Here is a 14,011-nt window from a genome sequence, read left to right as displayed (position 1 = left end):
TGAGTCCTGTTTTAAACTTTTATTCCTTATTGGATAAAGTGTTGATATAAAGCTCATTATGGCCTTGAACTCTATCCTATATCTGCAGTTGCCATGTTTTGAACCCCAGAGTGTATATCAAACTTTAATTTTTAATCAAGTTATAATTTATTAGTGTACTTTCCATTGCATAGTTTGTTTAGCTTGTTACTTAAAATTACAAAATCTTTATCTTTATTTTCATTCACTTTACATTCCCAAAGCACTTACAATTGTTCTATCCATATATGTGCTCCTGTTTATATATACAATATAAATTGTATGTATTATACATTTATATATAATGTATTTTATATAATATAAATAAACATGACCCCCCACAAATTGGATAAAATGAAGAGACCTACTGGCCATGAAAGTTGGTAAAGCTAGATGGAAATGAGAGCTCTTATTCACTGTTAATGACAGCTTCAAGTTGGTATTGCCATTATGAAACCAGTGTGGAGAATTTTCAAAAAGCTAAAAGAACTAGAAAAATTCTATATGATATTACTTGTTAGCATATACACAAAGGATTTGACATGGGACTCAGAGATATCCAAGACTTTCCCCAAGGCCCTGATGTATGGAAATGTAAATTGCAAAGTTTTCTTTGTCTAAAACCAAGTACATGTTTGCCAAATTCAGTAATAACTTTTGGCGAGGGTCTTGGGAAGCTGAAATTCAGATTCTACAAGGACCAACTCTTCCCCACAAAGGGATGTGGTCATTAGATTCAAAGTTTCTCTATGCACAGTCTGTGATGAACTTGAGAATATATATATATATATATATATAGTGTGTGTGTGTGTGTTTCAGCAACACTTCTTGGTTAGCTTCCTGCTGACTTTACTGAGTCTGTCCTATTTTCCCCTTCATTTCCATTAAGAAATAATGCTGTACTTAATAAACATTTTTAGCACAGTTTCTGCTTGCAGAAACCTCCTGCTTCCAGTATTTCCATCTTTATTTACATACCTATTGTGAAAGAATAACCTGAGCCAAGTCAGTATACTTACACACACACACACACACACACACACACACGTACACACGTACATATACACATACATATACATGTAATAGCGATAGATCAATGGGGTGTTTAGTATCTGTGTACATGTTTTGCTGTTAGACCTCATACCTAATGTAAAAGGAAAAGAAGGTTAATTCATTCTAAGATAATTGGGTGAAATACCTAGATATGAGGCAATGGAACGGATTTAAAGAGGAAGAAAGAATCTAGAGCACCATATTAAATTTGAATGCAGGAGAATGAGTGTAGGCAAAGAATTTCACAGTGAGTGAAGTGGGCAATTAAATATCCAGTGGCAAGAGACTTTGGGAATCCAAGGAGAACAATAAAAAGACATCCCTGAGGTATGTCAGAGATGATAATGTTTGACATCCTGGAAACTAAAGGGCAGAGAAATATGGAGGTTATATTTGAACTTAAGAAAACCTTTCAGTCCTTTTCACCCCTACACTCACTCATTGGTGGTCTCCAGTTCATACCAATAGATTACTTTTAGGATGATGTCATTGATATTGAATTTATAAATACTTTCCCAGCATTATAAAAAGTTACAGCATTTAGCATTTTAAATTTTCATCATTTAGCCTATGGCGTGTAAACTTTCAGGATGTATCTACAATCTTCTAACTTCTAATTGATTTTGAGAGGCTTTATTTGTTCTTTGCTGTGTTTGTTAAGCAGAATCTTGCTTAGAACCACAGTTTAGCTTGGGACTAATGATCATCTTGTCAATATCTTCTGACTATAAGGATTATAGATAATCAATATCATTTCTGGCTTATAATTCTAAACAATCTAATTATACAGGCAATGTAAGTAAGAAGAGTCACATTAATCATGGCCCTTCTGGAATTTAGTGAGTTGTTTGTTTTATTTTTGGAACAGGGTATCTATGAAAGTAGAGGAAGAGCACAAAACAAGCATCCTTTAGCTAGCAAATTACAGAATTTCACCATTAGAGCTTACAAGCTTAATGTTAGTGAGCATCATCGTGCTAACATTTCACCAAGTTCCATAGTAGTCTTTGTGAGGCATCGGATGACTTGCAATGTTAATCAAACCACCCCACCATGGCCTTCACACCACTGTGAAGATTTAAATCAATAGTGAGTCTTTTACCCTGGAAACTTTGATGCTAATATGGATGATGGGCCATCTGTTTCATCAATAAATGCTTTTAATCTCAAAACAAATCAACATCAACTATTTAGGGTATAAAATTACAGAACTGTGAGGTAACATAGATAAAACATGAACATTTTTCTATTTTGCATTATCTTGGTAGAGATTATTATATAAAGTTAATATATGCTATACATAGTTAAATGTGGATACAAATGTTTGTTCATAGCTAATTAAATATGTGGCTTGTTATTAATTCACCTATTTAAAAATGTATTTTATTCCTAGTATTTGGCTTAAGAGAGAGCCCCCCTCCACCAAATAATTATTTAAGAGTAACCAAATATTTCATATTACACTTAAGGTTATTTCTGAAGTTTACAACTGTTTACTAATTATATATATATATATATATATATATATATATATATATATATATATTCCTTAAAATTCCATGTACTCAAATTAAAGGCAAATATATGCACTCATGTTTATAATATCCTGTCTATAGTATTATAGCTTTATTAACAGAGATTATATATATTCATTGTTGGGAATTCAGCTCTCCATCATTCACTGCTCAAGTCAAATTCCTGTGCCTTACAATCAAACTTTTCTTCAGACAGCCTTTATCTGTTAAGGAAAAGCCTGTTACAGGAAATTGCAGTAGATGAGTAACCTAAAACTTGTGAGGAGTAATGATACAAACATTAAGGTGATTTGTAAAGTATATAAATTGCAAATCAGAATAAAAGGACTTATTTATAATTATCTTTAGAAAAAAGTCAGACATTCAACATAATATATGTTATTGAATATCATCATGGATGTAAATTATTTGTTTTCCTTTTATTTATGTTAAGAGAGATTAAGTGACAGTCTGAGAGACAATTCATTTCTATTTCTCTATAGACAAGATGGCTTGGGGTTATTATAATGTTCATTGATTAAAAAAATATCAGGAATTAAAATGACATTTTTCTAGACCTACAAAAGTATCCAGGTCACCAATCTTTCAGCTTAACATTTTCACTTGTAAATGTCAATTATTAATTAATTCAAGAGATAGTAATTTCTTTGTGTATGAAATACTATTATTTATTCAATAAATATCAAACTCTGTGACTAGCAAATATTAATTATTATTATAGACATAAACTGTTGTAAAGTAAGAACTGACAACAGGCTGGGAGGTGAGATTGCCATTTTCTCTCCGGTGACTATCTAAGGAGTGACCAGCCAGAAGCACACAGGCCAGAGGAGCTGTGGAGCAGTTGCGAAAGTGTCTTCCAGCCTCTACCTCCACCCAGAGGAGCTGAGGCGGTTGCACATTCCTTTGTGTTAGTGTCCTGCCAGGAGAGAGCTGGTCTCCTAGAAGTGCTGACACAGGCTTAGAGGCCCACAGGAGGGACAGGCTCCAGTCAGAGACAGCAAGACCAACTAACACCAGAAATAACAAGATGTTGAAAGGCAAGCACAAGAAACTTACAAACAGAAACCAAGGCTTCATGGAATCATTGGAAACCAGTTCTCCCACAACAGCAAGTGCTGAATATCCTAACACACCAGAAAAGAAAGACTCTCATTTTAAAATCATATCTCATGAAGTTGATAGAAGATTTTAATAAGGACATAAATAACTCCCTTAAAGAAATACAGGAGAACACAGGTAAACATGTAGAAGCCGTTAAGAGGAAACACAAAAATCCCTTAATGAATTACAGGAATATACAACCAGACAGGAGAAAGAATTGAACAAAACCATCCAGCATCTAAAAATGGAAGTAGAAACAAAATCATAAAGGGAGACAATTCTGGAGATTAAAAAATCTAGGAAAGAAGTCAGGAGGTATAGATGCAAGCATCATCAACAGATTATAAGAGATACAAGAGAGTAACTCAGGTACAGAAGATAGCACAGAAAACATTGACACAACAGTCAAAGAAAATGAAAAAGGCAAAAAGATCCTAACCCAAAACATCCAGGAAATCCAGGAAGACCAAACCTAAGAATAGTAGGTATAGAAGAGAGTGAAGGATTCCAACTTAAAGGGCCAGTAACTATCTTCAACAAAATTATAGAATAAAACTTGCCTAATCTAAAGAAAGAGATGCCGATGAACATACAAGAAGACTACAGAATGTAAAATAGATTGGACCAGAAAAGAAATTCCTCCCTCCACAACACCAAATCAAAACACCAAATGCACNAAACAAAGAAAGAATATTAAAAGCAGTAAGGCAAAAAGGTCAAGTATCATATAAAGGCAGATCTATCAGAATTGCACTTTCTCTCCAGAGACTATGAAAGCCAGAAAATCCTGGGCAGATGTCATACAGAACCTAAGAGAACACAAATGCCAGTCCAGGCTACTATACCCAACAAAACCCTCAATTAACATAGATGGAGATACGAAGGTGTTCCATGACAAAAACAAACTTACACAATATCTTTCCCCAAATCCAGCCCTTCAAAGGATAATAAATGGAAAACTCCAATACAAGGAGGGAAACTACATCCTAGAAATAGCAAGAAAAGAATCTTCTTTTAACAAACCGAAAAGAAGATAGCCACATAAACATAATTCAAGGTCCAACAACAAAAATAACAGGAAGCAACAATCAGTTTTCCTTACTATCTCTTAATACCAATGGACTCGCTTCACCAATAAAAAGACATAGACTAGCAGACTGAATAAATAAACAGGACCCAACATTTTGCTGCATTCAGGAAATGTACCTCAGAGACAAAGGCAGACACTACCTCAGAGTAAAAGGCTGGAAAACAATTCTACAAGCAAATAGCCCCAAGAAACAAACTGGAGTAGCTATTCTAATATTGAATAAAATTGACTTTCAACCAAAAGTTATCAAAAAAGATAAGGAAGCACACTTCATACTCATCAAAAGAAAAATCTACCACGAAAACTCTCAATTCTGAACACCTACACTCCAAATGCAAGGGCACCCACATTCATAAAAGAAACTTTGCTAAAGCTCAAAGCTCACATTGCCCCTTACACAATAATAATGGGAGACTTCAACACCCCACTATCATCAATGGACAGATCATGAAAACAGAAACTAAACAGAGACAGACTGAAACTAACAGAAAGGGTTTAACAGATCTCTATAGAACATTTTATCCTTAAAAAATAAAAATGCTTTCTTCTCAGAACCTCACAATACCTTCTCCCAAATTGACCATATAATTCGTCACAAAACAGTCTTCAACAGATACAAAAATACTGAAACTATCCGATGCATCCTATCAGATAACCATGGACTAAGGTTGGTCTTCAATAACAACAAAAATAATAGAAAGCTCATATACACATGGAAACTGAAGAACACTCTACTCAGTGATACCTCGGTCAAGGAATAAAGAAAGAAAGAAATTAAAGACTTTTTAGTGTTTAATGAAAATGAAGCCACAACATGCCCAATCTTATGGAACACACTGAAAGCAGTGCTAAGAGGAAAACTCATAACTCTGAGTGCCTCCAAAAAGAAACTAGAGAGAGCATACACTGGCAGCTTGACAGTACACCTAAAAGCTCTAGAGCAAAAGGAAGCAAATATACCCATGTGGAGTAAAAGGCAGGAAATAATCAAACTCAGAGCAGAAATCAACCAAGTAGAAACAAACAAACAAATAATAATAATAATAATAATAATAATAATAATAATAATAATAATAATAATAACTATGTAAAGAATTGACAAAATCAGGAGCTGGTCCTTTGAGAAAAAAAAAAAAAAGATAGATAAACCCTTAGCCAAACTAACCAGAGGGCACAGAGACAGTAACAATGGACACTGTGGAAATATAAATAATCATCAAATCCTACTACAAAAGGCTATACTCAAAACTGGAAAATCTGAATGAAATGGACAATTTTCTTGAAAGATATCAGGTACCAAAGTTAAATCAGGATCATATAAACGATCTAAACAGTCCCATAACACCTAAAGCAATAAAAGTATTCATTAATAGTCTCCGAACACAGGACCAGATGAGTTTAGTGCAGAGTTCTATTAGACCTTCAAGGAAGACCTAATAACAATATTCTTCAAATTATTCTACAAAATAGAAACAGAAGCAATACTATCCAATTCATTCTATGAAGCCACAATTACTCTGATACCTAACCCACACAAAGATCCAACAAAGAAAGAGAACTTCAGACCATTTTCCCTTATGAATATCGATGCAAAAATATTCAATCACAAACTGAATCCAAGAACACATCAAAATGATCATCCATCATGATCAAGTAGGCTTCATCCCAGGGATGCAGGGATGGTTCAAAATATGGAAATCTATCAATGTGATCCACTATATAAACAAGCTCAAGGAAAAATAAACCACATGATCATTTCATTAGATTCCGAGAAAGCATTTGCCAAAATTCAACACCCATTCATGATAAAATGTTTTGGAAAGATCAGGAATTCAAGGTCCACACCTATCCATAGTAAAAGCAATATACAGCAAACCAGTAGCCAACATCAAACTAAATGGAGAGAAACTTGAAGCAATCCCACTAAAATCAGGGACTAGACAAGGCTGCCCACTCTCTCCCTCCCTGTTCAATATAGTACTTGATTGAAGTCCTACCAGAGCAATTAGACCACAAAAGGAGATCAAAGGGATACAAATTGGAAAGGAAGAAATCAAAATATCACTATTTGCAGATAATATGTTACTATAGTTAAGTCAACCCCAAAATTCCACCAGAGAACTCCTAAAGCTGATAAACAACTTCAGCATAGTGACCGGATATAAAATTAACTCAAACAAATCAATGGCCTTCCTCTACTCAAAGGATAAACAGGCTGAAAAAGAAATTAGGGAAACAACATCTTTCATAATAGTTACAAATAATGTAAGATATCTTAGTGTGACTCTAAGCAAGTGAAAGATCTTTATGACAATAACTTCAAATCTCTGAGGAAAGATATCAAAGAAGATCTCAGAAGATGGAAAGATCTCCCATGTTTATGAATTGGTAGGATTAGTATAGTTAAAATGGCTATCTTGCAGAAAGCAATCTACAAAAAATTAATGGGTTGAAGATTAAATCTCCACAACAGCTTTCAATCACTCCCAAAAGCCCAACATCTTGATCTGTTACTAGTGTCCTCACAAATTTGTTACAATTCACAGGTCCATAATGTTGATCAATTTTACAGTTTCATTATAGTTCACGCATTATAGTGAACATTATAATAATGTGTACAGTGTTGTCACCTATCTACCATCACAGGACCATGTACATGTTTACCTTCGATTCTTTGAAGACCTTATTAAGACTATTATAAACACCAATTGATTCTTCATTAATAATTTAATAACTAATTATTCCCAAACTTACCTTTTGTTTTAATTGACAATATGTATTTGAGGTTCCTCTCTGCATTTTATAACTGTAGAAGTAATCGCTTGTATTGTTAAATAATATTAAATTTCTGGATGCATTCCTTTGTCATTATTCATTAACTTATTGAAGGATATCTCTGCTGTCTCCATGTTTGGCAATTTTAAATAAAGGTGTTGTAAACAATTTGTATCTCTTGTGCACATAAATTTGGCGATCTTTTGTCAAGAACCCAAGAATTAAAGTCAGTCTCTCTCTCTCTCTCTCTCTCTCTCTCTCTCTCTCTCTCTCTCTCTCTCTCTCTCTGTGTGTGTGTGTGTGTGTGTGTGTGTGCGTGTATGTATGTATGTATGTATGTACATATGTATCTCTATGTGATGCAAGCAATCAATGTTAATGCTCATTGTTTATATAGGTATTGAATTACTCCTAATCTATTTTTTGGAAAAAGACTACACATTCTCAATTAAATTCTTGAATATCTACTTTGCTTTGTGAATGTTCAGCACTACATTAAAAATATTTTTGACAAAATAAAATATAACAAAATGAAGCAAAACTATCTTATCAGAGCTGGACATAGCAAGCCAACAAGAGGAAATTGTCCCATGAGCAGGAACACGAGTGAGAGTGCCACAGTCACGAGTCCCATAACAATACTAAGTTACAGATGTGGTGCAGACCCATTTGGATACTGTGCTTAGTGCTTCAGTCTCTTTGATCCAAAGGGTCTTGTTCTCCTGGTATCCTCCATCTTCTCTGGCTCCTACAATCTTTTCACCTCATCTTCCTTGGGATTCCCTGAACCCTGAGGGGAGGAAGTTTATGGAGACCTCCAATTTAGATTCTCTCTAGCTCTTTCCCTCTATCTACATAATGTCTGGCTGTGGATCGCCACATCTCCTATATGCTACTGGAAAAAGCCACTGTGATGATGACTGAATACGGCACTGATCTGTAAGTATAACAGAATATTAATAGTAGTCATTTTATTGATTTTTAAAAATTCCTTCAGTGTTTGGTTTCTAGATCTCTCTGTACTATGTAATGTATGGATCTATTGGTGGTGGCTAGGTGGCTCAGCAGTTAAAGTTACTTGCTTCCCAAGCCTGACCATCAGAAAAATCCTATCACAGGGAATTGGAAGTGCACAAAGTCCCACCCCTAACCAAGAAGCTATACACAAAGAGACTCCATGGTTTGTGTCTGCCTATCCATTTTGTCGTTTGTGTGTTCCTTTTGTGCTTTTGTTTGCTTTTACTTTGTTATTGTTGCTATTGTTGATTTTTTTTTAAACAAAAATTAAGAAGGAAGTTAGAAGAGTTGGATGAGGGTACCAGAATAAACTGTCAAGAAAATTGTTTAAAAATTAAAATAAAATGGATATAATTGTCTATAAAATTCATTTTTTAACAAATACTATTCTTCTAGATAAAAGAGTGGGTTTTAAAAACAATTGTGAAATGAGGAAAATTATTCAGAATGATATGGAGATTGTGTGCAAATTAGAGGTGCTATTCTGTGATGTGAGGGGGGAAAAGGCAAATAAATATACAAGTGGTTAACAAGGGCTTATAACCTCATATTCTTACATTTCTTTTATTACAAGTTGTGTAAATATAAAGTTACTGGTAAAATCTTGAGGATATTTTATTTCTTTTTAATTCCATATGTATTAGTTTGTGTGTACATATGTATATATGTGCAGGCACACATACGCCATGATATGCTTTTAGAGCTCATGAGACAATTTTTAGAAATTAGTGTTCCCATGTAGGGAACTCAGGTCACTATGTTTGGCAGCAACTATCTTTACCCACTGAGCTATCAGTCTGCTCCTACATTTTAACCTTTTTGGAAATGGTTGGCTGTAGACTTAAAAACTTTTCTTTAATATGATTTTAATTATTGTGAGGATGATTTCTCTATCAACATACTAGGGTTGGGGACACGGGATAGATGAAAGATTTGGTAATGTTATAGCCTCAGTATACCAGTATATTGAAGATCTTGATTTCTTTTTCAAGGTAAAGCTTTCATATAAGTAAATTAACTTTGCCTTTGAATTCCATTCAACGATGCCATATAATACAAATCACAATAGGTTGTTTTCTTTTTAAACTTTAGCCGTTACCTGAAATTTCCAAGTGTAAAAAAATATGTAATCTATATATAGTCTTGTCTATCTATTGATTAGCAATGAATCAAATATTGGAAAATACTAACAACAGGAGATTTTAAGACTAAGTTCATTACAAAATGAAACTTGAAAAGGAATCTGTCACAAAAATGTCCACTCCTTATATAATTAGGCAAAACCACAGAGGACTAAACAAGTGTTCCACTTGGAAAATGGAACGTGTATTATGGAAAGAAGTCTCTTTAGTGTAACAAGGCGTTCAAACCACTGCCTTTGCTCTGGCTTTTCACTAGAACTTGTGAAAGCTCCACTGTTCACTCTTCTTTGTCAAACGCATTGTCATGCGAGATGATGGTGAGCATCTCTTTTAAAAGTCATGTGACTAATGATACACAACTTCATTGTTACATAGCTTCCCCATATTTCCTTCTTAAACATTTCATCTGCTGCCAGTTCTCTTTGGCAATACTTGTCATGAAGAAACCAGAAGATATGTGGGAGCCATAAGGTGTGACATTTATTAGGTTCCACAAAAATATTGCCCTTGCTGTAATAACTACAAATCTTTTGGGTTCACAAATAATAACTGTCTCTATAGATGACTACATAGGATTTTTACATCCCAAATATAAGTAGGTAAATACCTGATTTGTCCAAGTCATGTTTACATAAAAAATGCATTAAAACTGTTGCTTTCTGTTGTTATCATTTTATGGCTATGCATCAAAAGCACTCCTATAGAGTTTGCATTCTACATTATGTATCTGAATGAAGTGCGAATGTCTTGTTAGTTCTACTCCTACATGAATTCATGTCCAAGTCCAAATGTCTCTTGGGATGCTTCCGAAGCTTGGTTTCCATATTTAAAAAACCGTTACTTTCATATTGAGAACAAAATGAAGACATCTTGGGGTCTGTCTTATTATTTCAGTTTTTAAGTTCCAACTATCTACAAGGCTAAGCAAAACTGGGCCTTACTTATCCTGGGACAAATAGTCATTCCTGTGTCTTATGGAACGTGTTAGATATGGCTAAACGGAGACTTGGGAATCAGAACATTAAACATGTCTGTGAAATCTGTAAAGCAGTGTGAGGAACCTGGTGGAATTCTACTTCAGCAAAACTACCATTTGTATTGTAAAAATCATAATCCATAATCATGTCAAGGCTCTTCAAATTGTCTCATGTGTGTAGCATATAATTGGGGAAGTGTTTTTTTGTTTTTGTGTGTTTAAGACTCATGTGAATCACAGCCTGAATCCCTCCCCTAATTGAATCGGTCTCCTCCTAGTCTTAGCCTCCTTTCCCTTGTGGAGAGTGGTGATTGAGATCCTAACTTAATCTCCTCATCCAGGGCTTTATCCAACAGAAGCAATGCATAAAGAAGATACCAGTTGTCAAGGGCCCTTCTCCATGTAAGAAACAAGTGTAGCAGGTATCAATAATTTGAAAATGTAAATATAAAACATAAACTTTGAATGAAAGAAACCTATTACAAGATATTATTAACAGCAATAGGTTGAAAATACATTCATGAGCCACATAAGACATATTGTTCACAAGAGACTGATATATACTAATGGATTATATGATTATAATTATATAATCTAGTAATGTAATCCATCTTTGTTTACATATATACACTTTTAGATATTTGAATAATAAAGAAATTGCCTAAAGAAGCTTTTCTCAGAAAGAATATATATATGCCTTAAAAGCAAATCTCCAGTTGCTACAGTCACTGTTCTGAAAAGGGGGTAATAGTATTATAGGATATTTCCATATTTACACACCTAAATTTGTTTTAAAATAAGCCTACTGTCTGCAAACACTTGAAGCTTATTTTTCCTTATACTTTTACTTTTGAGGACTTAAAACTATAATTTATGCTCACAACAGTGTATGTGTTTTCCAAGCTTCTTTTACTTCCTAGAGGAGAATGTGTCCCTCATATCTCAGTGCAGTAATTCGAAACCTGTCCAGGAAACCCAGAGAGAGCATAAAGTCTGGACTCTAAGTGATGTTTTTAGAAGTTGCGAGCCAAGGGAGGATTTCCTTTGGGATTGCCTCTGAGCTTCCTACATTCTGGGGACCAGACGGGTTTGCTTTGAAACTGACCCATCACTGGTTGATGACAGATGTGTGACGCAGGTTTCTGTAAATATGTGGGGAAAGAGACTTATAGGCAGCAATTAATTGTATAACACATTGTAATTCTCTTTGATATGGTGAGCAAGGTCAGTAAGATGGATTAATGATAAAAATGATAATGATCCCTGGAATTCACAAGATAGGAGAGAGAACTGGCCCCACCCAAGTTGTAGCTGACTTCCATAGTCACATTGTACTGTTACAGACTAATAGAGATAGAGAGACAGAGACAGAAAGTCAGAGAGAATGAATGGGGGCAAAAACCAAGAATTGATATACCTATACTGTGTTGGCAAAGGACTATCTGAATCTAAATTGAAATAAAATTTAGTTCATTACCCTTAGACTTACTACGGAACTCATATATTCCTGGTAAAATTGGTTTCCTGCAAGCCATGTTCATTTATTTAATTGTAAGAGATTCTCTAAGTAAGAAGCAATTCAAGAATTTAAGGCCTCCAGACCAGAAAGGTTAAAGTTTCCAAAGGTCCAGACATACAAGGCAGAGGATTGTTTGTAAAATGAAGAAGCACAATCAGGAAACTATTTGATTAGCTTGTGATGGCAAAACTTCCTTTTTCAGGCACATTGTTGAAAAGGCTCTGCTCACAATCCTCTCTGTTGGACAGTAGTAATTGTGTGGAATTAAGGTCTTTCTGTCTAATATAAGTATTTACCTGCAATAATGAAGCTAACTTTTGCTTGTGTTTGAAAAATCAAGCAAAGGTTTGAAGCCATTTCTGAGACTTATATCTGTTGATGGAGTCTTTAGGTCTTGTCTCTATTTTAATTTGCTTTTGAGTAGCTTACTTACTTCAGAACAAAGGGAAGCATGCTTCCCAGGGCCTGCTGTGTCTGTCCAGTGGGGTTTGGCGCATTCCTACTTAATACCTACCTTCATCCAGTGTCTTGGCTCCAGACATTTTCTGGGAACATTAAGTAAACTAATGAAGGCCTTATAAAATTCCTGAAATACCCTAATGGGACACATTAGCTAAGAGTGAGCACTTAGTGTATTTGTGATAAAAGAAAATGGGTGTACAAAAAAAAAAAATCCTTACAGTGGACATAGACACAGAACCAACAGGGATACTGAGAGGAAAGAGCTAGACAAAATTGAAACAGCTTCACAGATGCTGTGAAATAACAAAGTTTTAATGAGTGAATAAGAAGATGACGGAGTTCATAAAAATTTTACAACTAAATTTTCAACAATTATTTATAATACTTTTACTTATTTTGTGGTGTGTGTGCACACGTGACCATACATAGGGAGAACTCAAAAGACAATCACTTCTGGAGCAAGGGGAAGGGGGAAGGGGAACATGATCAGGTGGTGCGGGGAGGACAGGAGAGAAGCCCTGAGGGCCAGCAGAATGAATGGAAATATGAAACCTCAGGTGGTAGGAAGTGGGACCCTCAAGAAAGTACCAGAGACCTGGGAGGTGAGAGACTCTCAGGACTCAAAGGGAAGGACCTTAGATGAAATGCCCAACAGTGGGGAGAAGGAACTTGTAGAGGCCACCTCCAATAGAAAGACAGGTCATCCATCTACCCACTGTTGCCTCTGTGCTGTAGCATTCCCCTGTGCTGGGGCATCAAGCCTTCATATAACCAAGGGCCTTCCCTCCCACTGATGTCAGATAAGGCCATCCTCTGCTACATATGCAGCTGGTGAGTTAGTCCTTTGGAGTTCTGGGGGCCTGGTTGGTAATTTTGTTCTTCCAGTGGGGTTGCAAACCCCTTCAGCTCCTTCATTCCGTCCCCCAACTCCTCCATCGGGGTCATTGTGCTCAGTCCAATGGCTGGTTGCAAACATCCACATCTGAATTGGTAAGGCTCAGGAGACAGCTGTGTCAGGCTCCTCACAGCAAGCACTTCTTGGCATCAGCGATAGTGTCTGGGTTTGGTGGCTGCAGATGGGATGGATCCCCATAGAAGCAGGGAATTGGGGATGGTATAAAGGGTTTGCAGAGGGGAAACTAGGAAGGGGGATAACATTTGAAATGTAAATAACTAACCAAGAGAGAGAGAGAGAGAGAGAGAGAGAGAGAGAGAGAGAGAGAGAGAAGAAGAAGAAGAAGAAGAAGAAGAAGAAGAAGAAGAAGAAGAAGAAGAAGAAGGAAGAAGAAGAAGGAAGAAGAAGAAGGAAGAAGAAGAAGG

The 14,011-nt window shown here is 35.5% G+C and overlaps 1 pseudogene; it reads left to right on the top strand.

The window, feature by feature from the left end:
• Window positions 1–14,011, top strand: part of LOC110324042 — a 60,352-nt pseudogene that overhangs the window by 15,399 nt on the left and 30,942 nt on the right.

The sequence above is a fragment of the Mus pahari genome, chromosome 7 (assembly GCF_900095145.1).
Source record: "Mus pahari chromosome 7, PAHARI_EIJ_v1.1, whole genome shotgun sequence".
NCBI lineage: Eukaryota > Metazoa > Chordata > Mammalia > Rodentia > Muridae > Mus > Mus pahari.
This window is presented reverse-complemented; position numbering and strand designations above follow the sequence as displayed.